General features: G+C 48.8%; 18 non-coding genes across 18 annotated transcripts; 14 read left to right on the top strand and 4 right to left on the bottom strand.

Annotated features, from left to right (window-relative positions):
* Positions 1-2: 2 nt before the first annotated feature.
* On the top strand, positions 3-74 carry trnam-cau (transfer RNA methionine (anticodon CAU)). Its single transcript has one exon. It is a non-coding gene; the product is annotated as a tRNA-Met (tRNA).
* Positions 75-895: 821 nt separating this feature from the next.
* Positions 896-968, top strand: trnak-cuu (transfer RNA lysine (anticodon CUU)). The gene has a single exon. It is a non-coding gene; the product is annotated as a tRNA-Lys (tRNA).
* A 3,145-nt stretch (positions 969-4,113) lies between these two features.
* trnam-cau (transfer RNA methionine (anticodon CAU)) lies at positions 4,114-4,185 on the top strand. Its single transcript has one exon. It is a non-coding gene; the product is annotated as a tRNA-Met (tRNA).
* Positions 4,186-5,006: 821 nt separating this feature from the next.
* Positions 5,007-5,079, top strand: trnak-cuu (transfer RNA lysine (anticodon CUU)). Its single transcript has one exon. It is a non-coding gene; the product is annotated as a tRNA-Lys (tRNA).
* A 3,145-nt stretch (positions 5,080-8,224) lies between these two features.
* On the top strand, positions 8,225-8,296 carry trnam-cau (transfer RNA methionine (anticodon CAU)). Its single transcript has one exon. It is a non-coding gene; the product is annotated as a tRNA-Met (tRNA).
* Positions 8,297-9,117: 821 nt separating this feature from the next.
* trnak-cuu (transfer RNA lysine (anticodon CUU)) lies at positions 9,118-9,190 on the top strand. Its single transcript has one exon. It is a non-coding gene; the product is annotated as a tRNA-Lys (tRNA).
* A 2,783-nt stretch (positions 9,191-11,973) lies between these two features.
* trnal-cag (transfer RNA leucine (anticodon CAG)) lies at positions 11,974-12,056 on the bottom strand. Its single transcript has one exon. It is a non-coding gene; the product is annotated as a tRNA-Leu (tRNA).
* Positions 12,057-12,335: 279 nt separating this feature from the next.
* On the top strand, positions 12,336-12,407 carry trnam-cau (transfer RNA methionine (anticodon CAU)). The gene has a single exon. It is a non-coding gene; the product is annotated as a tRNA-Met (tRNA).
* An 821-nt stretch (positions 12,408-13,228) lies between these two features.
* Positions 13,229-13,301, top strand: trnak-cuu (transfer RNA lysine (anticodon CUU)). The gene has a single exon. It is a non-coding gene; the product is annotated as a tRNA-Lys (tRNA).
* Positions 13,302-16,084: 2,783 nt separating this feature from the next.
* Positions 16,085-16,167, bottom strand: trnal-cag (transfer RNA leucine (anticodon CAG)). The gene has a single exon. It is a non-coding gene; the product is annotated as a tRNA-Leu (tRNA).
* A 279-nt stretch (positions 16,168-16,446) lies between these two features.
* trnam-cau (transfer RNA methionine (anticodon CAU)) lies at positions 16,447-16,518 on the top strand. The gene has a single exon. It is a non-coding gene; the product is annotated as a tRNA-Met (tRNA).
* An 821-nt stretch (positions 16,519-17,339) lies between these two features.
* Positions 17,340-17,412, top strand: trnak-cuu (transfer RNA lysine (anticodon CUU)). Its single transcript has one exon. It is a non-coding gene; the product is annotated as a tRNA-Lys (tRNA).
* A 2,783-nt stretch (positions 17,413-20,195) lies between these two features.
* trnal-cag (transfer RNA leucine (anticodon CAG)) lies at positions 20,196-20,278 on the bottom strand. The gene has a single exon. It is a non-coding gene; the product is annotated as a tRNA-Leu (tRNA).
* A 279-nt stretch (positions 20,279-20,557) lies between these two features.
* trnam-cau (transfer RNA methionine (anticodon CAU)) lies at positions 20,558-20,629 on the top strand. The gene has a single exon. It is a non-coding gene; the product is annotated as a tRNA-Met (tRNA).
* An 821-nt stretch (positions 20,630-21,450) lies between these two features.
* Positions 21,451-21,523, top strand: trnak-cuu (transfer RNA lysine (anticodon CUU)). Its single transcript has one exon. It is a non-coding gene; the product is annotated as a tRNA-Lys (tRNA).
* Positions 21,524-24,306: 2,783 nt separating this feature from the next.
* Positions 24,307-24,389, bottom strand: trnal-cag (transfer RNA leucine (anticodon CAG)). Its single transcript has one exon. It is a non-coding gene; the product is annotated as a tRNA-Leu (tRNA).
* Positions 24,390-24,668: 279 nt separating this feature from the next.
* Positions 24,669-24,740, top strand: trnam-cau (transfer RNA methionine (anticodon CAU)). The gene has a single exon. It is a non-coding gene; the product is annotated as a tRNA-Met (tRNA).
* An 821-nt stretch (positions 24,741-25,561) lies between these two features.
* On the top strand, positions 25,562-25,634 carry trnak-cuu (transfer RNA lysine (anticodon CUU)). The gene has a single exon. It is a non-coding gene; the product is annotated as a tRNA-Lys (tRNA).
* Positions 25,635-27,901: the final 2,267 nt, after the last annotated feature.

Below are 27,901 nucleotides of genomic sequence, written 5' to 3'. Positions count from 1 at the left end.
TCAGCAGAGTGGCGCAGCGGAAGCGTGCTGGGCCCATAACCCAGAGGTCGATGGATCGAAACCATCCTCTGCTACATGTGTCCTATGCACGATTCATAAGCATGCCATTGGGTTAGCAAAGTGCCTTCAAATAGTCTGCATCTCCCTTTCTTTAAATTCTGTCCTGAGTTTCTCTCTCGTGTGTGTTTGTGCAAGCTTGACACTTGCGGGACTCTTTAATCTTCACCAATACGGAGATGACCAAATGTGTCTTCGGTTGTTCTGAGGTCTTTGATAGTTTCTTTGAAAGCTTCAACTGAACCTCGAAATCGAAGCAGTTATGTTTATATTGATTTCTCGCGTTAATCATTACGAACCAGGAACAGCCAGCACACTCGGTCGCATTAGTAATTATGTCACGTCTCTACTTAGCAGAGCATTCAAAGGCCCACTGGAAGTAGTAAAGCACTAAAACACTGCAAAACTGAACTCGGGAAAATCATACTGGGAGCTCTGAGCGATGTCTGCATCCAAGCCATCCAATACGGACTCTGAAACCTTGGAATATCAACACTATGATGCGCTACCTTTTACCTGGAGCAAAACGATGGAATTAGAAGAATGCTTACCGCAGGATACAACTGTGCCGCTGTTATTTGGAGCACGGTTTTCACTTGCATGAAAACTACAGCAGAACGTAGAAGGATGATCACTGAGGAGTCCACGCGGGCATGCTGAGGAGATTGTAGGTCGTACATTTCAATGATTACTGACATTTGCGCTGCTGGAGGTACAGTAATCAACAAAGAACAGGGTGTGCTACTCTCGAATCCGGTCAGCACATGATGAAAAGCCAGGAAGTATACCTTGTCAAATTGCCGTCAACAGGGACAAGTTAACCACCAGCTCCACCGGCGCCCGGCTAGCTCAGTCGGTAGAGCATGAGACTCTTAATCTCAGGGTCGTGGGTTCGAGCCCCACGTTGGGCGGTGCCCGTCTCCTTATTAACAAAGTTTCCCGCTCATCCTTGAACCTCTTACACCTCGATGGTACCGAGCACTGCGTTTTAATGCACAGGTGTGATCAAACCGAGATGAAAAGGGCGTATCTAGCTCCTTGCCCGAGAGATAAATCAAAGGTTCCGCAGATAATCCCTTGGCTCCGGTCACCCGGACGCAGATAGGAGCTGCAGCCATCATAACTTGTATGAAAACTAAGAAGAGCTCCTGTCTATTTACAGTTTCATTTACTCTAGCGTTTCCTTAAACATTGCGTGTACGAAGGCTAAGAAATTGGAGAGCTATTCTAATACAATAACTATTAGGAATCTTTTCGGCATAACAGTTTCACTGTGATTTTGCAGGTAACACGTACGTTGGGAAAACATTTTGAACGCGATCAATAACCGCACTGGAAAAATGTGGGAAAGAAAGGGCGAAAAGCGACTCTTCAACATGTGGAAATATCTTCCTGAGCGGAGCCCTCTTCTCGAAGCTCAACACTCTGCAAGAGTCACTTCTCCCAACTTGCGCCCGCAGGTTTCCGTAGTGTGCCTGCAAAGAGCCATCCGCTTGAGACAGGTGCACCTCCCGATTTCATTGAACTAAGCTAGATGCACAATTTCTAACGCAGCCTTCATCACAATAGACAGTTCATTTCTCGAAAGCTTGTCGTAAAAAAAGGAAACAAAGAACGAAAACGTATAGCTGACAATCTTCTGAAGATGCAGATTCAGCTTTGGGGAAATGGACATTTTATGTATGCAGATGCTTTTCAAGCGCTGGTTTTAGAACGTCGCTGTGCTTCCAGCATCCTTTTCAGCCTTCTAAACTGGCTACCGAGGTGCCGATCACATTGTAAAGCGGTTGAGAGGCCGGAGCTGCTCAAACCGCTCTTGCCGTTTCCCATCAATCAAAAGCACTATGTTGTTTCTTTGTATGGAAAGCTTTTCAAGTCTGGCATCGACACGCACCTTTCCTGAAACGTCCAAAAGGTGAATGCTTCGCAAAGAAATCCAGTCTACCTTCAGGGGGCATGATGTTGAAATCGGAATGAGCCCTGGGTGGGCTTGAAGCAGCAGCTGTTCAGTTAACAGCTGCACAGAAACGCACCCCGCTTGCTTTGTATCATTCGCAAGTTTGTGGTTAAAGAGTAAAAAAGGCTGGAATTCTTCTGCCAGCCGGCAGGATTTCTTCTGCACTCACCCAGAAAAGCCAAGAATTGTATTTCATCTTTCGCAAGCTGTATTTTCCAGGAGGAGAATGAATACTTGCATTAAACTGAATCAAGCCGACAGAGACGCACAGCCGTTGTTTTTCTCCATGGGAAGTTTTTCGTTAAGGAAAAACACCGTTGTCATTTTCTTGCCAGCCGGCGGTATTTCTTGTGCAGCGATGAGCCAGATTTGTATTTCGTATTTCGCAAGTTGTGTGAATTTCTTGAAGTTGAAAGTGAATTCGCTCCAGAAAAGAAATGTCGCTTGAAAGCCGAGGCTGTTTGTTAAACCGCAGGACCTGAGCTTGCGTTCTGTTTCTCATGGCGTTCGCAAAGGCGATTCCTGCCTTTAAAACTGCTGTGTCTGCGACTGAAAGTGGCGTGTGTCGCAGCTTCTAAAGTCTTGTTGACGCTCCTCGATGTTGCTTTCTCTCTGCCTAAGGAAGTTCGATTGTCGCGTCGGAACGGGGAGACCTAATCCTTCCAGCTTTAAGCCACCCTTCAGTCTTCTGAAGGGTGTCCGAGTGCTAGCATGTCATTTGGCTTTTTTTTGGGGGAAGCGGAGAGCGACATTGAAAAAGGTTACCGCCGCCGCCTCGCCCTCCGTGTTAAATGATTGCAAGCCGGCGGCGGCGGCGCTCCCTGTAGTCGTGGCCGAGCGGTTAAGGCGATGGGCTAGAAAGCCATTGGGGTCTCCCCGCGTCGGCTCGAATCCTGCCGACTACGGCGCCCTTCTCCTGTCGCTTCGGCCTGCCCAGAAAAAGGCGGAGTGCCGTTTCTCTCTTCCTGCTTCTTGTACAAACGCTAAATCGCTTGGACCTGCTGCCTTGGAAGTAATGTCTTCAACATCCACCAGTGACATTTCACAGCTGGAAGCACACTGCCACGCTTTTGGCATTGGCATGTCTTGCGCCCTACTTCCAGCCTTTGAAGACCTAAGTATTCAAACTGAAAGAACCGGCTGAATGAGTGTTTGCAGTGCACCAGGAGGAGCAGGGACCATAGCATTGGAGGGGTGAGGATGGCGCAGATGGAAACGTTTTCATGCGCTCCTCTGGGAGGAATGAAAAGAAAAGACGAAACCGGAAACAGTAGTAGCCGCAAGAGGAAGTGTCTTCAAGCGCCAAGCAAGCGCTCCTCGTTAGTATAGTGGTGCGTATCCCCGCCTGTCACGTGGGAGACCAGGGATGGATTGCTTGACGGCGAGCCAGGTTGCTTTTCTCCCATCAGATTCCAACCGCTAATGCTAACGCAGTGTGTGGGAGCTTACATGCTTTTCCTTTCCCGTCTTTTTCGGACGACTATTCCAAAGGGGTAACCTGAAGGAATAGGGGCCTGAAGACACGAGGCATTCTTAAACCAGCACTGGGCTGCACGGCCTTCTGTTGTGATCAGGTTATATTCGAGTCAAAAAGCCAGAGCATCCGCTTCCATCCTATGGAGCACGAGCTAAATCGGAAGAGGCAGGGGATACACCTACGCCTATCGGCGCACGTTCCCTGCGGCAGGCTGCTTCACCCATTTGCACCCGACTGGAGACGGCACTGAGCAAGCTTTTTGTCAGGAGTGGGATTCGAACCCACGCCTCCAGGGGAGACTGCGACCTGAACGCAGCGCCTTAGACCGCTCGGCCATCCTGATGCGGGCCCCCCGTCCCGGGGCGGTCTGATGAGCCACCGCGATCCCACTACGCTCCTCGAGTATCGCACTGTTATTAATACTACAGTGTGACTCCAGCATTAAAATGTTTGGAAAATGTGTCGGCTTTTATAATCCAGTGTAGAGCAGCATGTGATGATTTGTGCTACAACACCAAGCGCTCAAAGTGACGTCTGCGTTTGTCGTTGAAACTTTCAACTCTTTCATCACTTATGTAGGAAATAAAAAGAGCAGTTGTGCGCCACACGCAGAGAGGCCGTCAGCAGAGTGGCGCAGCGGAAGCGTGCTGGGCCCATAACCCAGAGGTCGATGGATCGAAACCATCCTCTGCTACATGTGTCCTATGCACGATTCATAAGCATGCCATTGGGTTAGCAAAGTGCCTTCAAATAGTCTGCATCTCCCTTTCTTTAAATTCTGTCCTGAGTTTCTCTCTCGTGTGTGTTTGTGCAAGCTTGACACTTGCGGGACTCTTTAATCTTCACCAATACGGAGATGACCAAATGTGTCTTCGGTTGTTCTGAGGTCTTTGATAGTTTCTTTGAAAGCTTCAACTGAACCTCGAAATCGAAGCAGTTATGTTTATATTGATTTCTCGCGTTAATCATTACGAACCAGGAACAGCCAGCACACTCGGTCGCATTAGTAATTATGTCACGTCTCTACTTAGCAGAGCATTCAAAGGCCCACTGGAAGTAGTAAAGCACTAAAACACTGCAAAACTGAACTCGGGAAAATCATACTGGGAGCTCTGAGCGATGTCTGCATCCAAGCCATCCAATACGGACTCTGAAACCTTGGAATATCAACCGTATGATGCGCTACCTTTTACCTGGAGCAAAACGATGGAATTAGAAGAATGCTTACCGCAGGATACAACTGTGCCGCTGTTATTTGGAGCACGGTTTTCACTTGCATGAAAACTACAGCAGAACGTAGAAGGATGATCACTGAGGAGTCCACGCGGGCATGCTGAGGAGATTGTAGGTCGTACATTTCAATGATTACTGACATTTGCGCTGCTGGAGGTACAGTAATCAACAAAGAACAGGGTGTGCTACTCTCGAATCCGGTCAGCACATGATGAAAAGCCAGGAAGTATACCTTGTCAAATTGCCGTCAACAGGGACAAGTTAACCCCCAGCTCCACCGGCGCCCGGCTAGCTCAGTCGGTAGAGCATGAGACTCTTAATCTCAGGGTCGTGGGTTCGAGCCCCACGTTGGGCGGTGCCCGTCTCCTTATTAACAAAGTTTCCCGCTCATCCTTGAACCTCTTACACCTCGATGGTACCGAGCACTGCGTTTTAATGCACAGGTGTGATCAAACCGAGATGAAAAGGGCGTATCTAGCTCCTTGCCCGAGAGATAAATCAAAGGTTCCGCAGATAATCCCTTGGCTCCGGTCACCCGGACGCAGATAGGAGCTGCAGCCATCATAACTTGTATGAAAACTAAGAAGAGCTCCTGTCTATTTACAGTTTCATTTACTCTAGCGTTTCCTTAAACATTGCGTGTACGAAGGCTAAGAAATTGGAGAGCTATTCTAATACAATAACTATTAGGAATCTTTTCGGCATAACAGTTTCACTGTGATTTTGCAGGTAACACGTACGTTGGGAAAACATTTTGAACGCGATCAATAACCGCACTGGAAAAATGTGGGAAAGAAAGGGCGAAAAGCGACTCTTCAACATGTGGAAATATCTTCCTGAGCGGAGCCCTCTTCTCGAAGCTCAACACTCTGCAAGAGTCACTTCTCCCAACTTGCGCCCGCAGGTTTCCGTAGTGTGCCTGCAAAGAGCCATCCGCTTGAGACAGGTGCACCTCCCGATTTCATTGAACTAAGCTAGATGCACAATTTCTAACGCAGCCTTCATCACAATAGACAGTTCATTTCTCGAAAGCTTGTCGTAAAAAAAGGAAACAAAGAACGAAAACGTATAGCTGACAATCTTCTGAAGATGCAGATTCAGCTTTGGGGAAATGGACATTTTATGTATGCAGATGCTTTTCAAGCGCTGGTTTTAGAACGTCGCTGTGCTTCCAGCATCCTTTTCAGCCTTCTAAACTGGCTACCGAGGTGCCGATCACATTGTAAAGCGGTTGAGAGGCCGGAGCTGCTCAAACCGCTCTTGCCGTTTCCCATCAATCAAAAGCACTATGTTGTTTCTTTGTATGGAAAGCTTTTCAAGTCTGGCATCGACACGCACCTTTCCTGAAACGTCCAAAAGGTGAATGCTTCGCAAAGAAATCCAGTCTACCTTCAGGGGGCATGATGTTGAAATCGGAATGAGCCCTGGGTGGGCTTGAAGCAGCAGCTGTTCAGTTAACAGCTGCACAGAAACGCACCCCGCTTGCTTTGTATCATTCGCAAGTTTGTGGTTAAAGAGTAAAAAAGGCTGGAATTCTTCTGCCAGCCGGCAGGATTTCTTCTGCACTCACCCAGAAAAGCCAAGAATTGTATTTCATCTTTCGCAAGCTGTATTTTCCAGGAGGAGAATGAATACTTGCATTAAACTGAATCAAGCCGACAGAGACGCACAGCCGTTGTTTTTCTCCATGGGAAGTTTTTCGTTAAGGAAAAACACCGTTGTCATTTTCTTGCCAGCCGGCGGTATTTCTTGTGCAGCGATGAGCCAGATTTGTATTTCGTATTTCGCAAGTTGTGTGAATTTCTTGAAGTTGAAAGTGAATTCGCTCCAGAAAAGAAATGTCGCTTGAAAGCCGAGGCTGTTTGTTAAACCGCAGGACCTGAGCTTGCGTTCTGTTTCTCATGGCGTTCGCAAAGGCGATTCCTGCCTTTAAAACTGCTGTGTCTGCGACTGAAAGTGGCGTGTGTCGCAGCTTCTAAAGTCTTGTTGACGCTCCTCGATGTTGCTTTCTCTCTGCCTAAGGAAGTTCGATTGTCGCGTCGGAACGGGGAGACCTAATCCTTCCAGCTTTAAGCCACCCTTCAGTCTTCTGAAGGGTGTCCGAGTGCTAGCATGTCATTTGGCTTTTTTTGGGGGGAAGCGGAGAGCGACATTGAAAAAGGTTACCGCCGCCGCCTCGCCCTCCGTGTTAAATGATTGCAAGCCGGCGGCGGCGGCGCTCCCTGTAGTCGTGGCCGAGCGGTTAAGGCGATGGGCTAGAAAGCCATTGGGGTCTCCCCGCGTCGGCTCGAATCCTGCCGACTACGGCGCCCTTCTCCTGTCGCTTCGGCCTGCCCAGAAAAAGGCGGAGTGCCGTTTCTCTCTTCCTGCTTCTTGTACAAACGCTAAATCGCTTGGACCTGCTGCCTTGGAAGTAATGTCTTCAACATCCACCAGTGACATTTCACAGCTGGAAGCACACTGCCACGCTTTTGGCATTGGCATGTCTTGCGCCCTACTTCCAGCCTTTGAAGACCTAAGTATTCAAACTGAAAGAACCGGCTGAATGAGTGTTTGCAGTGCACCAGGAGGAGCAGGGACCATAGCATTGGAGGGGTGAGGATGGCGCAGATGGAAACGTTTTCATGCGCTCCTCTGGGAGGAATGAAAAGAAAAGACGAAACCGGAAACAGTAGTAGCCGCAAGAGGAAGTGTCTTCAAGCGCCAAGCAAGCGCTCCTCGTTAGTATAGTGGTGCGTATCCCCGCCTGTCACGTGGGAGACCAGGGATGGATTGCTTGACGGCGAGCCAGGTTGCTTTTCTCCCATCAGATTCCAACCGCTAATGCTAACGCAGTGTGTGGGAGCTTACATGCTTTTCCTTTCCCGTCTTTTTCGGACGACTATTCCAAAGGGGTAACCTGAAGGAATAGGGGCCTGAAGACACGAGGCATTCTTAAACCAGCACTGGGCTGCACGGCCTTCTGTTGTGATCAGGTTATATTCGAGTCAAAAAGCCAGAGCATCCGCTTCCATCCTATGGAGCACGAGCTAAATCGGAAGAGGCAGGGGATACACCTACGCCTATCGGCGCACGTTCCCTGCGGCAGGCTGCTTCACCCATTTGCACCCGACTGGAGACGGCACTGAGCAAGCTTTTTGTCAGGAGTGGGATTCGAACCCACACCTCCAGGGGAGACTGCGACCTGAACGCAGCGCCTTAGACCGCTCGGCCATCCTGACGCGGGCCCCCCGTCCCGGGGCGGTCTGATGAGCCACCGCGATCCCACTACGCTCCTCGAGTATCGCACTGTTATTAATACTACAGTGTGACTCCAGCATTAAAATGTTTGGAAAATGTGTCGGCTTTTATAATCCAGTGTAGAGCAGCATGTGATGATTTGTGCTACAACACCAAGCGCTCAAAGTGACGTCTGCGTTTGTCGTTGAAACTTTCAACTCTTTCATCACTTATGTAGGAAATAAAAAGAGCAGTTGTGCGCCACACGCAGAGAGGCCGTCAGCAGAGTGGCGCAGCGGAAGCGTGCTGGGCCCATAACCCAGAGGTCGATGGATCGAAACCATCCTCTGCTACATGTGTCCTATGCACGATTCATAAGCATGCCATTGGGTTAGCAAAGTGCCTTCAAATAGTCTGCATCTCCCTTTCTTTAAATTCTGTCCTGAGTTTCTCTCTCGTGTGTGTTTGTGCAAGCTTGACACTTGCGGGACTCTTTAATCTTCACCAATACGGAGATGACCAAATGTGTCTTCGGTTGTTCTGAGGTCTTTGATAGTTTCTTTGAAAGCTTCAACTGAACCTCGAAATCGAAGCAGTTATGTTTATATTGATTTCTCGCGTTAATCATTACGAACCAGGAACAGCCAGCACACTCGGTCGCATTAGTAATTATGTCACGTCTCTACTTAGCAGAGCATTCAAAGGCCCACTGGAAGTAGTAAAGCACTAAAACACTGCAAAACTGAACTCGGGAAAATCATACTGGGAGCTCTGAGCGATGTCTGCATCCAAGCCATCCAATACGGACTCTGAAACCTTGGAATATCAACACTATGATGCGCTACCTTTTACCTGGAGCAAAACGATGGAATTAGAAGAATGCTTACCGCAGGATACAACTGTGCCGCTGTTATTTGGAGCACGGTTTTCACTTGCATGAAAACTACAGCAGAACGTAGAAGGATGATCACTGAGGAGTCCACGCGGGCATGCTGAGGAGATTGTAGGTCGTACATTTCAATGATTACTGACATTTGCGCTGCTGGAGGTACAGTAATCAACAAAGAACAGGGTGTGCTACTCTCGAATCCGGTCAGCACATGATGAAAAGCCAGGAAGTATACCTTGTCAAATTGCCGTCAACAGGGACAAGTTAACCACCAGCTCCACCGGCGCCCGGCTAGCTCAGTCGGTAGAGCATGAGACTCTTAATCTCAGGGTCGTGGGTTCGAGCCCCACGTTGGGCGGTGCCCGTCTCCTTATTAACAAAGTTTCCCGCTCATCCTTGAACCTCTTACACCTCGATGGTACCGAGCACTGCGTTTTAATGCACAGGTGTGATCAAACCGAGATGAAAAGGGCGTATCTAGCTCCTTGCCCGAGAGATAAATCAAAGGTTCCGCAGATAATCCCTTGGCTCCGGTCACCCGGACGCAGATAGGAGCTGCAGCCATCATAACTTGTATGAAAACTAAGAAGAGCTCCTGTCTATTTACAGTTTCATTTACTCTAGCGTTTCCTTAAACATTGCGTGTACGAAGGCTAAGAAATTGGAGAGCTATTCTAATACAATAACTATTAGGAATCTTTTCGGCATAACAGTTTCACTGTGATTTTGCAGGTAACACGTACGTTGGGAAAACATTTTGAACGCGATCAATAACCGCACTGGAAAAATGTGGGAAAGAAAGGGCGAAAAGCGACTCTTCAACATGTGGAAATATCTTCCTGAGCGGAGCCCTCTTCTCGAAGCTCAACACTCTGCAAGAGTCACTTCTCCCAACTTGCGCCCGCAGGTTTCCGTAGTGTGCCTGCAAAGAGCCATCCGCTTGAGACAGGTGCACCTCCCGATTTCATTGAACTAAGCTAGATGCACAATTTCTAACGCAGCCTTCATCACAATAGACAGTTCATTTCTCGAAAGCTTGTCGTAAAAAAAGGAAACAAAGAACGAAAACGTATAGCTGACAATCTTCTGAAGATGCAGATTCAGCTTTGGGGAAATGGACATTTTATGTATGCAGATGCTTTTCAAGCGCTGGTTTTAGAACGTCGCTGTGCTTCCAGCATCCTTTTCAGCCTTCTAAACTGGCTACCGAGGTGCCGATCACATTGTAAAGCGGTTGAGAGGCCGGAGCTGCTCAAACCGCTCTTGCCGTTTCCCATCAATCAAAAGCACTATGTTGTTTCTTTGTATGGAAAGCTTTTCAAGTCTGGCATCGACACGCACCTTTCCTGAAACGTCCAAAAGGTGAATGCTTCGCAAAGAAATCCAGTCTACCTTCAGGGGGCATGATGTTGAAATCGGAATGAGCCCTGGGTGGGCTTGAAGCAGCAGCTGTTCAGTTAACAGCTGCACAGAAACGCACCCCGCTTGCTTTGTATCATTCGCAAGTTTGTGGTTAAAGAGTAAAAAAGGCTGGAATTCTTCTGCCAGCCGGCAGGATTTCTTCTGCACTCACCCAGAAAAGCCAAGAATTGTATTTCATCTTTCGCAAGCTGTATTTTCCAGGAGGAGAATGAATACTTGCATTAAACTGAATCAAGCCGACAGAGACGCACAGCCGTTGTTTTTCTCCATGGGAAGTTTTTCGTTAAGGAAAAACACCGTTGTCATTTTCTTGCCAGCCGGCGGTATTTCTTGTGCAGCGATGAGCCAGATTTGTATTTCGTATTTCGCAAGTTGTGTGAATTTCTTGAAGTTGAAAGTGAATTCGCTCCAGAAAAGAAATGTCGCTTGAAAGCCGAGGCTGTTTGTTAAACCGCAGGACCTGAGCTTGCGTTCTGTTTCTCATGGCGTTCGCAAAGGCGATTCCTGCCTTTAAAACTGCTGTGTCTGCGACTGAAAGTGGCGTGTGTCGCAGCTTCTAAAGTCTTGTTGACGCTCCTCGATGTTGCTTTCTCTCTGCCTAAGGAAGTTCGATTGTCGCGTCGGAACGGGGAGACCTAATCCTTCCAGCTTTAAGCCACCCTTCAGTCTTCTGAAGGGTGTCCGAGTGCTAGCATGTCATTTGGCTTTTTTTGGGGGGAAGCGGAGAGCGACATTGAAAAAGGTTACCGCCGCCGCCTCGCCCTCCGTGTTAAATGATTGCAAGCCGGCGGCGGCGGCGCTCCCTGTAGTCGTGGCCGAGCGGTTAAGGCGATGGGCTAGAAAGCCATTGGGGTCTCCCCGCGTCGGCTCGAATCCTGCCGACTACGGCGCCCTTCTCCTGTCGCTTCGGCCTGCCTAGAAAAAGGCGGAGTGCCGTTTCTCTCTTCCTGCTTCTTGTACAAACGCTAAATCGCTTGGACCTGCTGCCTTGGAAGTAATGTCTTCAACATCCACCAGTGACATTTCACAGCTGGAAGCACACTGCCACGCTTTTGGCATTGGCATGTCTTGCGCCCTACTTCCAGCCTTTGAAGACCTAAGTATTCAAACTGAAAGAACCGGCTGAATGAGTGTTTGCAGTGCACCAGGAGGAGCAGGGACCATAGCATTGGAGGGGTGAGGATGGCGCAGATGGAAACGTTTTCATGCGCTCCTCTGGGAGGAATGAAAAGAAAAGACGAAACCGGAAACAGTAGTAGCCGCAAGAGGAAGTGTCTTCAAGCGCCAAGCAAGCGCTCCTCGTTAGTATAGTGGTGCGTATCCCCGCCTGTCACGTGGGAGACCAGGGATGGATTGCTTGACGGCGAGCCAGGTTGCTTTTCTCCCATCAGATTCCAACCGCTAATGCTAACGCAGTGTGTGGGAGCTTACATGCTTTTCCTTTCCCGTCTTTTTCGGACGACTATTCCAAAGGGGTAACCTGAAGGAATAGGGGCCTGAAGACACGAGGCATTCTTAAACCAGCACTGGGCTGCACGGCCTTCTGTTGTGATCAGGTTATATTCGAGTCAAAAAGCCAGAGCATCCGCTTCCATCCTATGGAGCACGAGCTAAATCGGAAGAGGCAGGGGATACACCTACGCCTATCGGCGCACGTTCCCTGCGGCAGGCTGCTTCACCCATTTGCACCCGACTGGAGACGGCACTGAGCAAGCTTTTTGTCAGGAGTGGGATTCGAACCCACGCCTCCAGGGGAGACTGCGACCTGAACGCAGCGCCTTAGACCGCTCGGCCATCCTGACGCGGGCCCCCCGTCCCGGGGCGGTCTGATGAGCCACCGCGATCCCACTACGCTCCTCGAGTATCGCACTGTTATTAATACTACAGTGTGACTCCAGCATTAAAATGTTTGGAAAATGTGTCGGCTTTTATAATCCAGTGTAGAGCAGCATGTGATGATTTGTGCTACAACACCAAGCGCTCAAAGTGACGTCTGCGTTTGTCGTTGAAACTTTCAACTCTTTCATCACTTATGTAGGAAATAAAAAGAGCAGTTGTGCGCCACACGCAGAGAGGCCGTCAGCAGAGTGGCGCAGCGGAAGCGTGCTGGGCCCATAACCCAGAGGTCGATGGATCGAAACCATCCTCTGCTACATGTGTCCTATGCACGATTCATAAGCATGCCATTGGGTTAGCAAAGTGCCTTCAAATAGTCTGCATCTCCCTTTCTTTAAATTCTGTCCTGAGTTTCTCTCTCGTGTGTGTTTGTGCAAGCTTGACACTTGCGGGACTCTTTAATCTTCACCAATACGGAGATGACCAAATGTGTCTTCGGTTGTTCTGAGGTCTTTGATAGTTTCTTTGAAAGCTTCAACTGAACCTCGAAATCGAAGCAGTTATGTTTATATTGATTTCTCGCGTTAATCATTACGAACCAGGAACAGCCAGCACACTCGGTCGCATTAGTAATTATGTCACGTCTCTACTTAGCAGAGCATTCAAAGGCCCACTGGAAGTAGTAAAGCACTAAAACACTGCAAAACTGAACTCGGGAAAATCATACTGGGAGCTCTGAGCGATGTCTGCATCCAAGCCATCCAATACGGACTCTGAAACCTTGGAATATCAACACTATGATGCGCTACCTTTTACCTGGAGCAAAACGATGGAATTAGAAGAATGCTTACCGCAGGATACAACTGTGCCGCTGTTATTTGGAGCACGGTTTTCACTTGCATGAAAACTACAGCAGAACGTAGAAGGATGATCACTGAGGAGTCCACGCGGGCATGCTGAGGAGATTGTAGGTCGTACATTTCAATGATTACTGACATTTGCGCTGCTGGAGGTACAGTAATCAACAAAGAACAGGGTGTGCTACTCTCGAATCCGGTCAGCACATGATGAAAAGCCAGGAAGTATACCTTGTCAAATTGCCGTCAACAGGGACAAGTTAACCACCAGCTCCACCGGCGCCCGGCTAGCTCAGTCGGTAGAGCATGAGACTCTTAATCTCAGGGTCGTGGGTTCGAGCCCCACGTTGGGCGGTGCCCGTCTCCTTATTAACAAAGTTTCCCGCTCATCCTTGAACCTCTTACACCTCGATGGTACCGAGCACTGCGTTTTAATGCACAGGTGTGATCAAACCGAGATGAAAAGGGCGTATCTAGCTCCTTGCCCGAGAGATAAATCAAAGGTTCCGCAGATAATCCCTTGGCTCCGGTCACCCGGACGCAGATAGGAGCTGCAGCCATCATAACTTGTATGAAAACTAAGAAGAGCTCCTGTCTATTTACAGTTTCATTTACTCTAGCGTTTCCTTAAACATTGCGTGTACGAAGGCTAAGAAATTGGAGAGCTATTCTAATACAATAACTATTAGGAATCTTTTCGGCATAACAGTTTCACTGTGATTTTGCAGGTAACACGTACGTTGGGAAAACATTTTGAACGCGATCAATAACCGCACTGGAAAAATGTGGGAAAGAAAGGGCGAAAAGCGACTCTTCAACATGTGGAAATATCTTCCTGAGCGGAGCCCTCTTCTCGAAGCTCAACACTCTGCAAGAGTCACTTCTCCCAACTTGCGCCCGCAGGTTTCCGTAGTGTGCCTGCAAAGAGCCATCCGCTTGAGACAGGTGCACCTCCCGATTTCATTGAACTAAGCTAGATGCACAATTTCTAACGCAGCCTTCATCACAATAGACAGTTCATTTCTCGAAAGCTTGTCGTAAAAAAAGGAAACAAAGAACGAAAACGTATAGCTGACAATCTTCTGAAGATGCAGATTCAGCTTTGGGGAAATGGACATTTTATGTATGCAGATGCTTTTCAAGCGCTGGTTTTAGAACGTCGCTGTGCTTCCAGCATCCTTTTCAGCCTTCTAAACTGGCTACCGAGGTGCCGATCACATTGTAAAGCGGTTGAGAGGCCGGAGCTGCTCAAACCGCTCTTGCCGTTTCCCATCAATCAAAAGCACTATGTTGTTTCTTTGTATGGAAAGCTTTTCAAGTCTGGCATCGACACGCACCTTTCCTGAAACGTCCAAAAGGTGAATGCTTCGCAAAGAAATCCAGTCTACCTTCAGGGGGCATGATGTTGAAATCGGAATGAGCCCTGGGTGGGCTTGAAGCAGCAGCTGTTCAGTTAACAGCTGCACAGAAACGCACCCCGCTTGCTTTGTATCATTCGCAAGTTTGTGGTTAAAGAGTAAAAAAGGCTGGAATTCTTCTGCCAGCCGGCAGGATTTCTTCTGCACTCACCCAGAAAAGCCAAGAATTGTATTTCATCTTTCGCAAGCTGTATTTTCCAGGAGGAGAATGAATACTTGCATTAAACTGAATCAAGCCGACAGAGACGCACAGCCGTTGTTTTTCTCCATGGGAAGTTTTTCGTTAAGGAAAAACACCGTTGTCATTTTCTTGCCAGCCGGCGGTATTTCTTGTGCAGCGATGAGCCAGATTTGTATTTCGTATTTCGCAAGTTGTGTGAATTTCTTGAAGTTGAAAGTGAATTCGCTCCAGAAAAGAAATGTCGCTTGAAAGCCGAGGCTGTTTGTTAAACCGCAGGACCTGAGCTTGCGTTCTGTTTCTCATGGCGTTCGCAAAGGCGATTCCTGCCTTTAAAACTGCTGTGTCTGCGACTGAAAGTGGCGTGTGTCGCAGCTTCTAAAGTCTTGTTGACGCTCCTCGATGTTGCTTTCTCTCTGCCTAAGGAAGTTCGATTGTCGCGTCGGAACGGGGAGACCTAATCCTTCCAGCTTTAAGCCACCCTTCAGTCTTCTGAAGGGTGTCCGAGTGCTAGCATGTCATTTGGCTTTTTTTGGGGGGAAGCGGAGAGCGACATTGAAAAAGGTTACCGCCGCCGCCTCGCCCTCCGTGTTAAATGATTGCAAGCCGGCGGCGGCGGCGCTCCCTGTAGTCGTGGCCGAGCGGTTAAGGCGATGGGCTAGAAAGCCATTGGGGTCTCCCCGCGTCGGCTCGAATCCTGCCGACTACGGCGCCCTTCTCCTGTCGCTTCGGCCTGCCCAGAAAAAGGCGGAGTGCCGTTTCTCTCTTCCTGCTTCTTGTACAAACGCTAAATCGCTTGGACCTGCTGCCTTGGAAGTAATGTCTTCAACATCCACCAGTGACATTTCACAGCTGGAAGCACACTGCCACGCTTTTGGCATTGGCATGTCTTGCGCCCTACTTCCAGCCTTTGAAGACCTAAGTATTCAAACTGAAAGAACCGGCTGAATGAGTGTTTGCAGTGCACCAGGAGGAGCAGGGACCATAGCATTGGAGGGGTGAGGATGGCGCAGATGGAAACGTTTTCATGCGCTCCTCTGGGAGGAATGAAAAGAAAAGACGAAACCGGAAACAGTAGTAGCCGCAAGAGGAAGTGTCTTCAAGCGCCAAGCAAGCGCTCCTCGTTAGTATAGTGGTGCGTATCCCCGCCTGTCACGTGGGAGACCAGGGATGGATTGCTTGACGGCGAGCCAGGTTGCTTTTCTCCCATCAGATTCCAACCGCTAATGCTAACGCAGTGTGTGGGAGCTTACATGCTTTTCCTTTCCCGTCTTTTTCGGACGACTATTCCAAAGGGGTAACCTGAAGGAATAGGGGCCTGAAGACACGAGGCATTCTTAAACCAGCACTGGGCTGCACGGCCTTCTGTTGTGATCAGGTTATATTCGAGTCAAAAAGCCAGAGCATCCGCTTCCATCCTATGGAGCACGAGCTAAATCGGAAGAGGCAGGGGATACACCTACGCCTATCGGCGCACGTTCCCTGCGGCAGGCTGCTTCACCCATTTGCACCCGACTGGAGACGGCACTGAGCAAGCTTTTTGTCAGGAGTGGGATTCGAACCCACGCCTCCAGGGGAGACTGCGACCTGAACGCAGCGCCTTAGACCGCTCGGCCATCCTGACGCGGGCCCCCCGTCCCGGGGCGGTCTGATGAGCCACCGCGATCCCACTACGCTCCTCGAGTATCGCACTGTTATTAATACTACAGTGTGACTCCAGCATTAAAATGTTTGGAAAATGTGTCGGCTTTTATAATCCAGTGTAGAGCAGCATGTGATGATTTGTGCTACAACACCAAGCGCTCAAAGTGACGTCTGCGTTTGTCGTTGAAACTTTCAACTCTTTCATCACTTATGTAGGAAATAAAAAGAGCAGTTGTGCGCCACACGCAGAGAGGCCGTCAGCAGAGTGGCGCAGCGGAAGCGTGCTGGGCCCATAACCCAGAGGTCGATGGATCGAAACCATCCTCTGCTACATGTGTCCTATGCACGATTCATAAGCATGCCATTGGGTTAGCAAAGTGCCTTCAAATAGTCTGCATCTCCCTTTCTTTAAATTCTGTCCTGAGTTTCTCTCTCGTGTGTGTTTGTGCAAGCTTGACACTTGCGGGACTCTTTAATCTTCACCAATACGGAGATGACCAAATGTGTCTTCGGTTGTTCTGAGGTCTTTGATAGTTTCTTTGAAAGCTTCAACTGAACCTCGAAATCGAAGCAGTTATGTTTATATTGATTTCTCGCGTTAATCATTACGAACCAGGAACAGCCAGCACACTCGGTCGCATTAGTAATTATGTCACGTCTCTACTTAGCAGAGCATTCAAAGGCCCACTGGAAGTAGTAAAGCACTAAAACACTGCAAAACTGAACTCGGGAAAATCATACTGGGAGCTCTGAGCGATGTCTGCATCCAAGCCATCCAATACGGACTCTGAAACCTTGGAATATCAACCGTATGATGCGCTACCTTTTACCTGGAGCAAAACGATGGAATTAGAAGAATGCTTACCGCAGGATACAACTGTGCCGCTGTTATTTGGAGCACGGTTTTCACTTGCATGAAAACTACAGCAGAACGTAGAAGGATGATCACTGAGGAGTCCACGCGGGCATGCTGAGGAGATTGTAGGTCGTACATTTCAATGATTACTGACATTTGCGCTGCTGGAGGTACAGTAATCAACAAAGAACAGGGTGTGCTACTCTCGAATCCGGTCAGCACATGATGAAAAGCCAGGAAGTATACCTTGTCAAATTGCCGTCAACAGGGACAAGTTAACCCCCAGCTCCACCGGCGCCCGGCTAGCTCAGTCGGTAGAGCATGAGACTCTTAATCTCAGGGTCGTGGGTTCGAGCCCCACGTTGGGCGGTGCCCGTCTCCTTATTAACAAAGTTTCCCGCTCATCCTTGAACCTCTTACACCTCGATGGTACCGAGCACTGCGTTTTAATGCACAGGTGTGATCAAACCGAGATGAAAAGGGCGTATCTAGCTCCTTGCCCGAGAGATAAATCAAAGGTTCCGCAGATAATCCCTTGGCTCCGGTCACCCGGACGCAGATAGGAGCTGCAGCCATCATAACTTGTATGAAAACTAAGAAGAGCTCCTGTCTATTTACAGTTTCATTTACTCTAGCGTTTCCTTAAACATTGCGTGTACGAAGGCTAAGAAATTGGAGAGCTATTCTAATACAATAACTATTAGGAATCTTTTCGGCATAACAGTTTCACTGTGATTTTGCAGGTAACACGTACGTTGGGAAAACATTTTGAACGCGATCAATAACCGCACTGGAAAAATGTGGGAAAGAAAGGGCGAAAAGCGACTCTTCAACATGTGGAAATATCTTCCTGAGCGGAGCCCTCTTCTCGAAGCTCAACACTCTGCAAGAGTCACTTCTCCCAACTTGCGCCCGCAGGTTTCCGTAGTGTGCCTGCAAAGAGCCATCCGCTTGAGACAGGTGCACCTCCCGATTTCATTGAACTAAGCTAGATGCACAATTTCTAACGCAGCCTTCATCACAATAGACAGTTCATTTCTCGAAAGCTTGTCGTAAAAAAAGGAAACAAAGAACGAAAACGTATAGCTGACAATCTTCTGAAGATGCAGATTCAGCTTTGGGGAAATGGACATTTTATGTATGCAGATGCTTTTCAAGCGCTGGTTTTAGAACGTCGCTGTGCTTCCAGCATCCTTTTCAGCCTTCTAAACTGGCTACCGAGGTGCCGATCACATTGTAAAGCGGTTGAGAGGCCGGAGCTGCTCAAACCGCTCTTGCCGTTTCCCATCAATCAAAAGCACTATGTTGTTTCTTTGTATGGAAAGCTTTTCAAGTCTGGCATCGACACGCACCTTTCCTGAAACGTCCAAAAGGTGAATGCTTCGCAAAGAAATCCAGTCTACCTTCAGGGGGCATGATGTTGAAATCGGAATGAGCCCTGGGTGGGCTTGAAGCAGCAGCTGTTCAGTTAACAGCTGCACAGAAACGCACCCCGCTTGCTTTGTATCATTCGCAAGTTTGTGGTTAAAGAGTAAAAAAGGCTGGAATTCTTCTGCCAGCCGGCAGGATTTCTTCTGCACTCACCCAGAAAAGCCAAGAATTGTATTTCATCTTTCGCAAGCTGTATTTTCCAGGAGGAGAATGAATACTTGCATTAAACTGAATCAAGCCGACAGAGACGCACAGCCGTTGTTTTTCTCCATGGGAAGTTTTTCGTTAAGGAAAAACACCGTTGTCATTTTCTTGCCAGCCGGCGGTATTTCTTGTGCAGCGATGAGCCAGATTTGTATTTCGTATTTCGCAAGTTGTGTGAATTTCTTGAAGTTGAAAGTGAATTCGCTCCAGAAAAGAAATGTCGCTTGAAAGCCGAGGCTGTTTGTTAAACCGCAGGACCTGAGCTTGCGTTCTGTTTCTCATGGCGTTCGCAAAGGCGATTCCTGCCTTTAAAACTGCTGTGTCTGCGACTGAAAGTGGCGTGTGTCGCAGCTTCTAAAGTCTTGTTGACGCTCCTCGATGTTGCTTTCTCTCTGCCTAAGGAAGTTCGATTGTCGCGTCGGAACGGGGAGACCTAATCCTTCCAGCTTTAAGCCACCCTTCAGTCTTCTGAAGGGTGTCCGAGTGCTAGCATGTCATTTGGCTTTTTTTGGGGGGAAGCGGAGAGCGACATTGAAAAAGGTTACCGCCGCCGCCTCGCCCTCCGTGTTAAATGATTGCAAGCCGGCGGCGGCGGCGCTCCCTGTAGTCGTGGCCGAGCGGTTAAGGCGATGGGCTAGAAAGCCATTGGGGTCTCCCCGCGTCGGCTCGAATCCTGCCGACTACGGCGCCCTTCTCCTGTCGCTTCGGCCTGCCCAGAAAAAGGCGGAGTGCCGTTTCTCTCTTCCTGCTTCTTGTACAAACGCTAAATCGCTTGGACCTGCTGCCTTGGAAGTAATGTCTTCAACATCCACCAGTGACATTTCACAGCTGGAAGCACACTGCCACGCTTTTGGCATTGGCATGTCTTGCGCCCTACTTCCAGCCTTTGAAGACCTAAGTATTCAAACTGAAAGAACCGGCTGAATGAGTGTTTGCAGTGCACCAGGAGGAGCAGGGACCATAGCATTGGAGGGGTGAGGATGGCGCAGATGGAAACGTTTTCATGCGCTCCTCTGGGAGGAATGAAAAGAAAAGACGAAACCGGAAACAGTAGTAGCCGCAAGAGGAAGTGTCTTCAAGCGCCAAGCAAGCGCTCCTCGTTAGTATAGTGGTGCGTATCCCCGCCTGTCACGTGGGAGACCAGGGATGGATTGCTTGACGGCGAGCCAGGTTGCTTTTCTCCCATCAGATTCCAACCGCTTATGCTAACGCAGTGTGTGGGAGCTTACATGCTTTTCCTTTCCCGTCTTTTTCGGACGACTATTCCAAAGGGGTAACCTGAAGGAATAGGGGCCTGAAGACACGAGGCATTCTTAAACCAGCACTGGGCTGCACGGCCTTCTGTTGTGATCAGGTTATATTCGAGTCAAAAAGCCAGAGCATCCGCTTCCATCCTATGGAGCACGAGCTAAATCGGAAGAGGCAGGGGATACACCTACGCCTATCGGCGCACGTTCCCCGCGGCAGGCTGCTTCACCCATTTGCACCCGACTGGAGACGGCACTGAGCAAGCTTTTTGTCAGGAGTGGGATTCGAACCCACGCCTCCAGGGGAGACTGCGACCTGAACGCAGCGCCTTAGACCGCTCGGCCATCCTGACGCGGGCCCCCTGTCCCGGGGCGGTCTGATGAGCCACCGCGATCCCACTACGCTCCTCGAGTATCGCACTGTTATTAATACTACAGTGTGACTCCAGCATTAAAATGTTTGGAAAATGTGTCGGCTTTTATAATCCAGTGTAGAGCAGCATGTGATGATTTGTGCTACAACACCAAGCGCTCAAAGTGACGTCTGCGTTTGTCGTTGAAACTTTCAACTCTTTCATCACTTATGTAGGAAATAAAAAGAGCAGTTGTGCGCCACACGCAGAGAGGCCGTCAGCAGAGTGGCGCAGCGGAAGCGTGCTGGGCCCATAACCCAGAGGTCGATGGATCGAAACCATCCTCTGCTACATGTGTCCTATGCACGATTCATAAGCATGCCATTGGGTTAGCAAAGTGCCTTCAAATAGTCTGCATCTCCCTTTCTTTAAATTCTGTCCTGAGTTTCTCTCTCGTGTGTGTTTGTGCAAGCTTGACACTTGCGGGACTCTTTAATCTTCACCAATACGGAGATGACCAAATGTGTCTTCGGTTGTTCTGAGGTCTTTGATAGTTTCTTTGAAAGCTTCAACTGAACCTCGAAATCGAAGCAGTTATGTTTATATTGATTTCTCGCGTTAATCATTACGAACCAGGAACAGCCAGCACACTCGGTCGCATTAGTAATTATGTCACGTCTCTACTTAGCAGAGCATTCAAAGGCCCACTGGAAGTAGTAAAGCACTAAAACACTGCAAAACTGAACTCGGGAAAATCATACTGGGAGCTCTGAGCGATGTCTGCATCCAAGCCATCCAATACGGACTCTGAAACCTTGGAATATCAACCGTATGATGCGCTACCTTTTACCTGGAGCAAAACGATGGAATTAGAAGAATGCTTACCGCAGGATACAACTGTGCCGCTGTTATTTGGAGCACGGTTTTCACTTGCATGAAAACTACAGCAGAACGTAGAAGGATGATCACTGAGGAGTCCACGCGGGCATGCTGAGGAGATTGTAGGTCGTACATTTCAATGATTACTGACATTTGCGCTGCTGGAGGTACAGTAATCAACAAAGAACAGGGTGTGCTACTCTCGAATCCGGTCAGCACATGATGAAAAGCCAGGAAGTATACCTTGTCAAATTGCCGTCAACAGGGACAAGTTAACCCCCAGCTCCACCGGCGCCCGGCTAGCTCAGTCGGTAGAGCATGAGACTCTTAATCTCAGGGTCGTGGGTTCGAGCCCCACGTTGGGCGGTGCCCGTCTCCTTATTAACAAAGTTTCCCGCTCATCCTTGAACCTCTTACACCTCGATGGTACCGAGCACTGCGTTTTAATGCACAGGTGTGATCAAACCGAGATGAAAAGGGCGTATCTAGCTCCTTGCCCGAGAGATAAATCAAAGGTTCCGCAGATAATCCCTTGGCTCCGGTCACCCGGACGCAGATAGGAGCTGCAGCCATCATAACTTGTATGAAAACTAAGAAGAGCTCCTGTCTATTTACAGTTTCATTTACTCTAGCGTTTCCTTAAACATTGCGTGTACGAAGGCTAAGAAATTGGAGAGCTATTCTAATACAATAACTATTAGGAATCTTTTCGGCATAACAGTTTCACTGTGATTTTGCAGGTAACACGTACGTTGGGAAAACATTTTGAACGCGATCAATAACCGCACTGGAAAAATGTGGGAAAGAAAGGGCGAAAAGCGACTCTTCAACATGTGGAAATATCTTCCTGAGCGGAGCCCTCTTCTCGAAGCTCAACACTCTGCAAGAGTCACTTCTCCCAACTTGCGCCCGCAGGTTTCCGTAGTGTGCCTGCAAAGAGCCATCCGCTTGAGACAGGTGCACCTCCCGATTTCATTGAACTAAGCTAGATGCACAATTTCTAACGCAGCCTTCATCACAATAGACAGTTCATTTCTCGAAAGCTTGTCGTAAAAAAAGGAAACAAAGAACGAAAACGTATAGCTGACAATCTTCTGAAGATGCAGATTCAGCTTTGGGGAAATGGACATTTTATGTATGCAGATGCTTTTCAAGCGCTGGTTTTAGAACGTCGCTGTGCTTCCAGCATCCTTTTCAGCCTTCTAAACTGGCTACCGAGGTGCCGATCACATTGTAAAGCGGTTGAGAGGCCGGAGCTGCTCAAACCGCTCTTGCCGTTTCCCATCAATCAAAAGCACTATGTTGTTTCTTTGTATGGAAAGCTTTTCAAGTCTGGCATCGACACGCACCTTTCCTGAAACGTCCAAAAGGTGAATGCTTCGCAAAGAAATCCAGTCTACCTTCAGGGGGCATGATGTTGAAATCGGAATGAGCCCTGGGTGGGCTTGAAGCAGCAGCTGTTCAGTTAACAGCTGCACAGAAACGCACCCCGCTTGCTTTGTATCATTCGCAAGTTTGTGGTTAAAGAGTAAAAAAGGCTGGAATTCTTCTGCCAGCCGGCAGGATTTCTTCTGCACTCACCCAGAAAAGCCAAGAATTGTATTTCATCTTTCGCAAGCTGTATTTTCCAGGAGGAGAATGAATACTTGCATTAAACTGAATCAAGCCGACAGAGACGCACAGCCGTTGTTTTTCTCCATGGGAAGTTTTTCGTTAAGGAAAAACACCGTTGTCATTTTCTTGCCAGCCGGCGGTATTTCTTGTGCAGCGATGAGCCAGATTTGTATTTCGTATTTCGCAAGTTGTGTGAATTTCTTGAAGTTGAAAGTGAATTCGCTCCAGAAAAGAAATGTCGCTTGAAAGCCGAGGCTGTTTGTTAAACCGCAGGACCTGAGCTTGCGTTCTGTTTCTCATGGCGTTCGCAAAGGCGATTCCTGCCTTTAAAACTGCTGTGTCTGCGACTGAAAGTGGCGTGTGTCGCAGCTTCTAAAGTCTTGTTGACGCTCCTCGATGTTGCTTTCTCTCTGCCTAAGGAAGTTCGATTGTCGCGTCGGAACGGGGAGACCTAATCCTTCCAGCTTTAAGCCACCCTTCAGTCTTCTGAAGGGTGTCCGAGTGCTAGCATGTCATTTGGCTTTTTTTGGGGGGAAGCGGAGAGCGACATTGAAAAAGGTTACCGCCGCCGCCTCGCCCTCCGTGTTAAATGATTGCAAGCCGGCGGCGGCGGCGCTCCCTGTAGTCGTGGCCGAGCGGTTAAGGCGATGGGCTAGAAAGCCATTGGGGTCTCCCCGCGTCGGCTCGAATCCTGCCGACTACGGCGCCCTTCTCCTGTCGCTTCGGCCTGCCCAGAAAAAGGCGGAGTGCCGTTTCTCTCTTCCTGCTTCTTGTACAAACGCTAAATCGCTTGGACCTGCTGCCTTGGAAGTAATGTCTTCAACATCCACCAGTGACATTTCACAGCTGGAAGCACACTGCCACGCTTTTGGCATTGGCATGTCTTGCGCCCTACTTCCAGCCTTTGAAGACCTAAGTATTCAAACTGAAAGAACCGGCTGAATGAGTGTTTGCAGTGCACCAGGAGGAGCAGGGACCATAGCATTGGAGGGGTGAGGATGGCGCAGATGGAAACGTTTTCATGCGCTCCTCTGGGAGGAATGAAAAGAAAAGACGAAACCGGAAACAGTAGTAGCCGCAAGAGGAAGTGTCTTCAAGCGCCAAGCAAGCGCTCCTCGTTAGTATAGTGGTGCGTATCCCCGCCTGTCACGTGGGAGACCAGGGATGGATTGCTTGACGGCGAGCCAGGTTGCTTTTCTCCCATCAGATTCCAACCGCTAATGCTAACGCAGTGTGTGGGAGCTTACATGCTTTTCCTTTCCCGTCTTTTTCGGACGACTATTCCAAAGGGGTAACCTGAAGGAATAGGGGCCTGAAGACACGAGGCATTCTTAAACCAGCACTGGGCTGCACGGCCTTCTGTTGTGATCAGGTTATATTCGAGTCAAAAAGCCAGAGCATCCGCTTCCATCCTATGGAGCACGAGCTAAATCGGAAGAGGCAGGGGATACACCTACGCCTATCGGCGCACGTTCCCCGCGGCAGGCTGCTTCACCCATTTGCACCCGACTGGAGACGGCACTGAGCAAGCTTTTTGTCAGGAGTGGGATTCGAACCCACGCCTCCAGGGGAGACTGCGACCTGAACGCAGCGCCTTAGACCGCTCGGCCATCCTGACGCGGGCCCCCTGTCCCGGGGCGGTCTGATGAGCCACCGCGATCCCACTACGCTCCTCGAGTATCGCACTGTTATTAATACTACAGTGTGACTCCAGCATTAAAATGTTTGGAAAATGTGTCGGCTTTTATAATCCAGTGTAGAGCAGCATGTGATGATTTGTGCTACAACACCAAGCGCTCAAAGTGACGTCTGCGTTTGTCGTTGAAACTTTCAACTCTTTCATCACTTATGTAGGAAATAAAAAGAGCAGTTGTGCGCCACACGCAGAGAGGCCGTCAGCAGAGTGGCGCAGCGGAAGCGTGCTGGGCCCATAACCCAGAGGTCGATGGATCGAAACCATCCTCTGCTACATGTGTCCTATGCACGATTCATAAGCGTGCCATTGGGTTAGCAAAGTGCCTTCAAATAGTCTGCATCTCCCTTTCTTTAAATTCTGTCCTGAGTTTCTCTCTCGTGTGTGTTTGTGCAAGCTTGACACTTGCGGGACTCTTTAATCTTCACCAATACGGAGATGACCAAATGTGTCTTCGGTTGTTCTGAGGTCTTTGATAGTTTCTTTGAAAGCTTCAACTGAACCTCGAAATCGAAGCAGTTATGTTTATATTGATTTCTCGCGTTAATCATTACGAACCAGGAACAGCCAGCACACTCGGTCGCATTAGTAATTATGTCACGTCTCTACTTAGCAGAGCATTCAAAGGCCCACTGGAAGTAGTAAAGCACTAAAACACTGCAAAACTGAACTCGGGAAAATCATACTGGGAGCTCTGAGCGATGTCTGCATCCAAGCCATCCAATACGGACTCTGAAACCTTGGAATATCAACCGTATGATGCGCTACCTTTTACCTGGAGCAAAACGATGGAATTAGAAGAATGCTTACCGCAGGATACAACTGTGCCGCTGTTATTTGGAGCACGGTTTTCACTTGCATGAAAACTACAGCAGAACGTAGAAGGATGATCACTGAGGAGTCCACGCGGGCATGCTGAGGAGATTGTAGGTCGTACATTTCAATGATTACTGACATTTGCGCTGCTGGAGGTACAGTAATCAACAAAGAACAGGGTGTGCTACTCTCGAATCCGGTCAGCACATGATGAAAAGCCAGGAAGTATACCTTGTCAAATTGCCGTCAACAGGGACAAGTTAACCACCAGCTCCACCGGCGCCCGGCTAGCTCAGTCGGTAGAGCATGAGACTCTTAATCTCAGGGTCGTGGGTTCGAGCCCCACGTTGGGCGGTGCCCGTCTCCTTATTAACAAAGTTTCCCGCTCATCCTTGAACCTCTTACACCTCGATGGTACCGAGCACTGCGTTTTAATGCACAGGTGTGATCAAACCGAGATGAAAAGGGCGTATCTAGCTCCTTGCCCGAGAGATAAATCAAAGGTTCCGCAGATAATCCCTTGGCTCCGGTCACCCGGACGCAGATAGGAGCTACAGCCATCATAACTTGTATGAAAACTAAGAAGAGCTCCTGTCTATTTACAGTTTCATTTACTCTAGCGTTTCCTTAAACATTGCGTGTACGAAGGCTAAGAAATTGGAGAGCTATTCTAATACAATAACTATTAGGAATCTTTTCGGCATAACAGTTTCACTGTGATTTTGCAGGTAACACGTACGTTGGGAAAACATTTTGAACGCGATCAATAACCGCACTGGAAAAATGTGGGAAAGAAAGGGCGAAAAGCGACTCTTCAACATGTGGAAATATCTTCCTGAGCGGAGCCCTCTTCTCGAAGCTCAACACTCTGCAAGAGTCACTTCTCCCAACTTGCGCCCGCAGGTTTCCGTAGTGTGCCTGCAAAGAGCCATCCGCTTGAGACAGGTGCACCTCCCGATTTCATTGAACTAAGCTAGATGCACAATTTCTAACGCAGCCTTCATCACAATAGACAGTTCATTTCTCGAAAGCTTGTCGTAAAAAAAGGAAACAAAGAACGAAAACGTATAGCTGACAATCTTCTGAAGATGCAGATTCAGCTTTGGGGAAATGGACATTTTATGTATGCAGATGCTTTTCAAGCGCTGGTTTTAGAACGTCGCTGTGCTTCCAGCATCCTTTTCAGCCTTCTAAACTGGCTACCGAGGTGCCGATCACATTGTAAAGCGGTTGAGAGGCCGGAGCTGGTCAAACCGCTCTTGCCGTTTCCCATCAATCAAAAGCACTATGTTGTTTCTTTGTATGGAAAGCTTTTCAAGTCTGGCATCGACACGCACCTTTCCTGAAACGTCCAAAAGGTGAATGCTTCGCAAAGAAATCCAGTCTACCTTCAGGGGGCATGATGTTGAAATCGGAATGAGCCCTGGGTGGGCTTGAAGCAGCAGCTGTTCAGTTAACAGCTGCACAGAAACGCACCCCGCTTGCTTTGTATCATTCGCAAGTTTGTGGTTAAAGAGTAAAAAAGGCTGGAATTCTTCTGCCAGCCGGCAGGATTTCTTCTGCACTCACCCAGAAAAGCCAAGAATTGTATTTCATCTTTCGCAAGCTGTATTTTCCAGGAGGAGAATGAATACTTGCATTAAACTGAATCAAGCCGACAGAGACGCACAGCCGTTGTTTTTCTCCATGGGAAGTTTTTCGTTAAGGAAAAACACCGTTGTCATTTTCTTGCCAGCCGGCGGTATTTCTTGTGCAGCGATGAGCCAGATTTGTATTTCGTATTTCGCAAGTTGTGTGAATTTCTTGAAGTTGAAAGTGAATTCGCTCCAGAAAAGAAATGTCGCTTGAAAGCCGAGGCTGTTTGTTAAACCGCAGGACCTGAGCTTGCGTTCTGTTTCTCATGGCGTTCGCAAAGGCGATTCCTGCCTTTAAAACTGCTGTGTCTGCGACTGAAAGTGGCGTGTGTCGCAGCTTCTAAAGTCTTGTTGACGCTCCTCGATGTTGCTTTCTCTCTGCCTAAGGAAGTTCGATTGTCGCGTCGGAACGGGGAGACCTAATCCTTCCAGCTTTAAGCCACCCTTCAGTCTTCTGAAGGGTGTCCGAGTGCTAGCATGTCATTTGGCTTTTTTTGGGGGGAAGCGGAGAGCGACATTGAAAAAGGTTACCGCCGCCGCCTCGCCCTCCGTGTTAAATGATTGCAAGCCGGCGGCGGCGGCGCTCCCTGTAGTCGTGGCCGAGCGGTTAAGGCGATGGGCTAGAAAGCCATTGGGGTCTCCCCGCGTCGGCTCGAATCCTGCCGACTACGGCGCCCTTCTCCTGTCGCTTCGGCCTGCCCAGAAAAAGGCGGAGTGCCGTTTCTCTCTTCCTGCTTCTTGTACAAACGCTAAATCGCTTGGACCTGCTGCCTTGGAAGTAATGTCTTCAACATCCACCAGTGACATTTCACAGCTGGAAGCACACTGCCACGCTTTTGGCATTGGCATGTCTTGCGCCCTACTTCCAGCCTTTGAAGACCTAAGTATTCAAACTGAAAGAACCGGCTGAATGAGTGTTTGCAGTGCACCAGGAGGAGCAGGGACCATAGCATTGGAGGGGTGAGGATGGCGCAGATGGAAACGTTT

This window comes from Lepisosteus oculatus, unplaced genomic scaffold (genome assembly GCF_040954835.1).
Source record: "Lepisosteus oculatus isolate fLepOcu1 unplaced genomic scaffold, fLepOcu1.hap2 HAP2_SCAFFOLD_75, whole genome shotgun sequence".
Lineage (NCBI taxonomy): Eukaryota > Metazoa > Chordata > Actinopteri > Semionotiformes > Lepisosteidae > Lepisosteus > Lepisosteus oculatus.
Note: the sequence above shows the minus strand (reverse complement) of the source record. Positions and strands in the feature narration are given on the sequence as shown.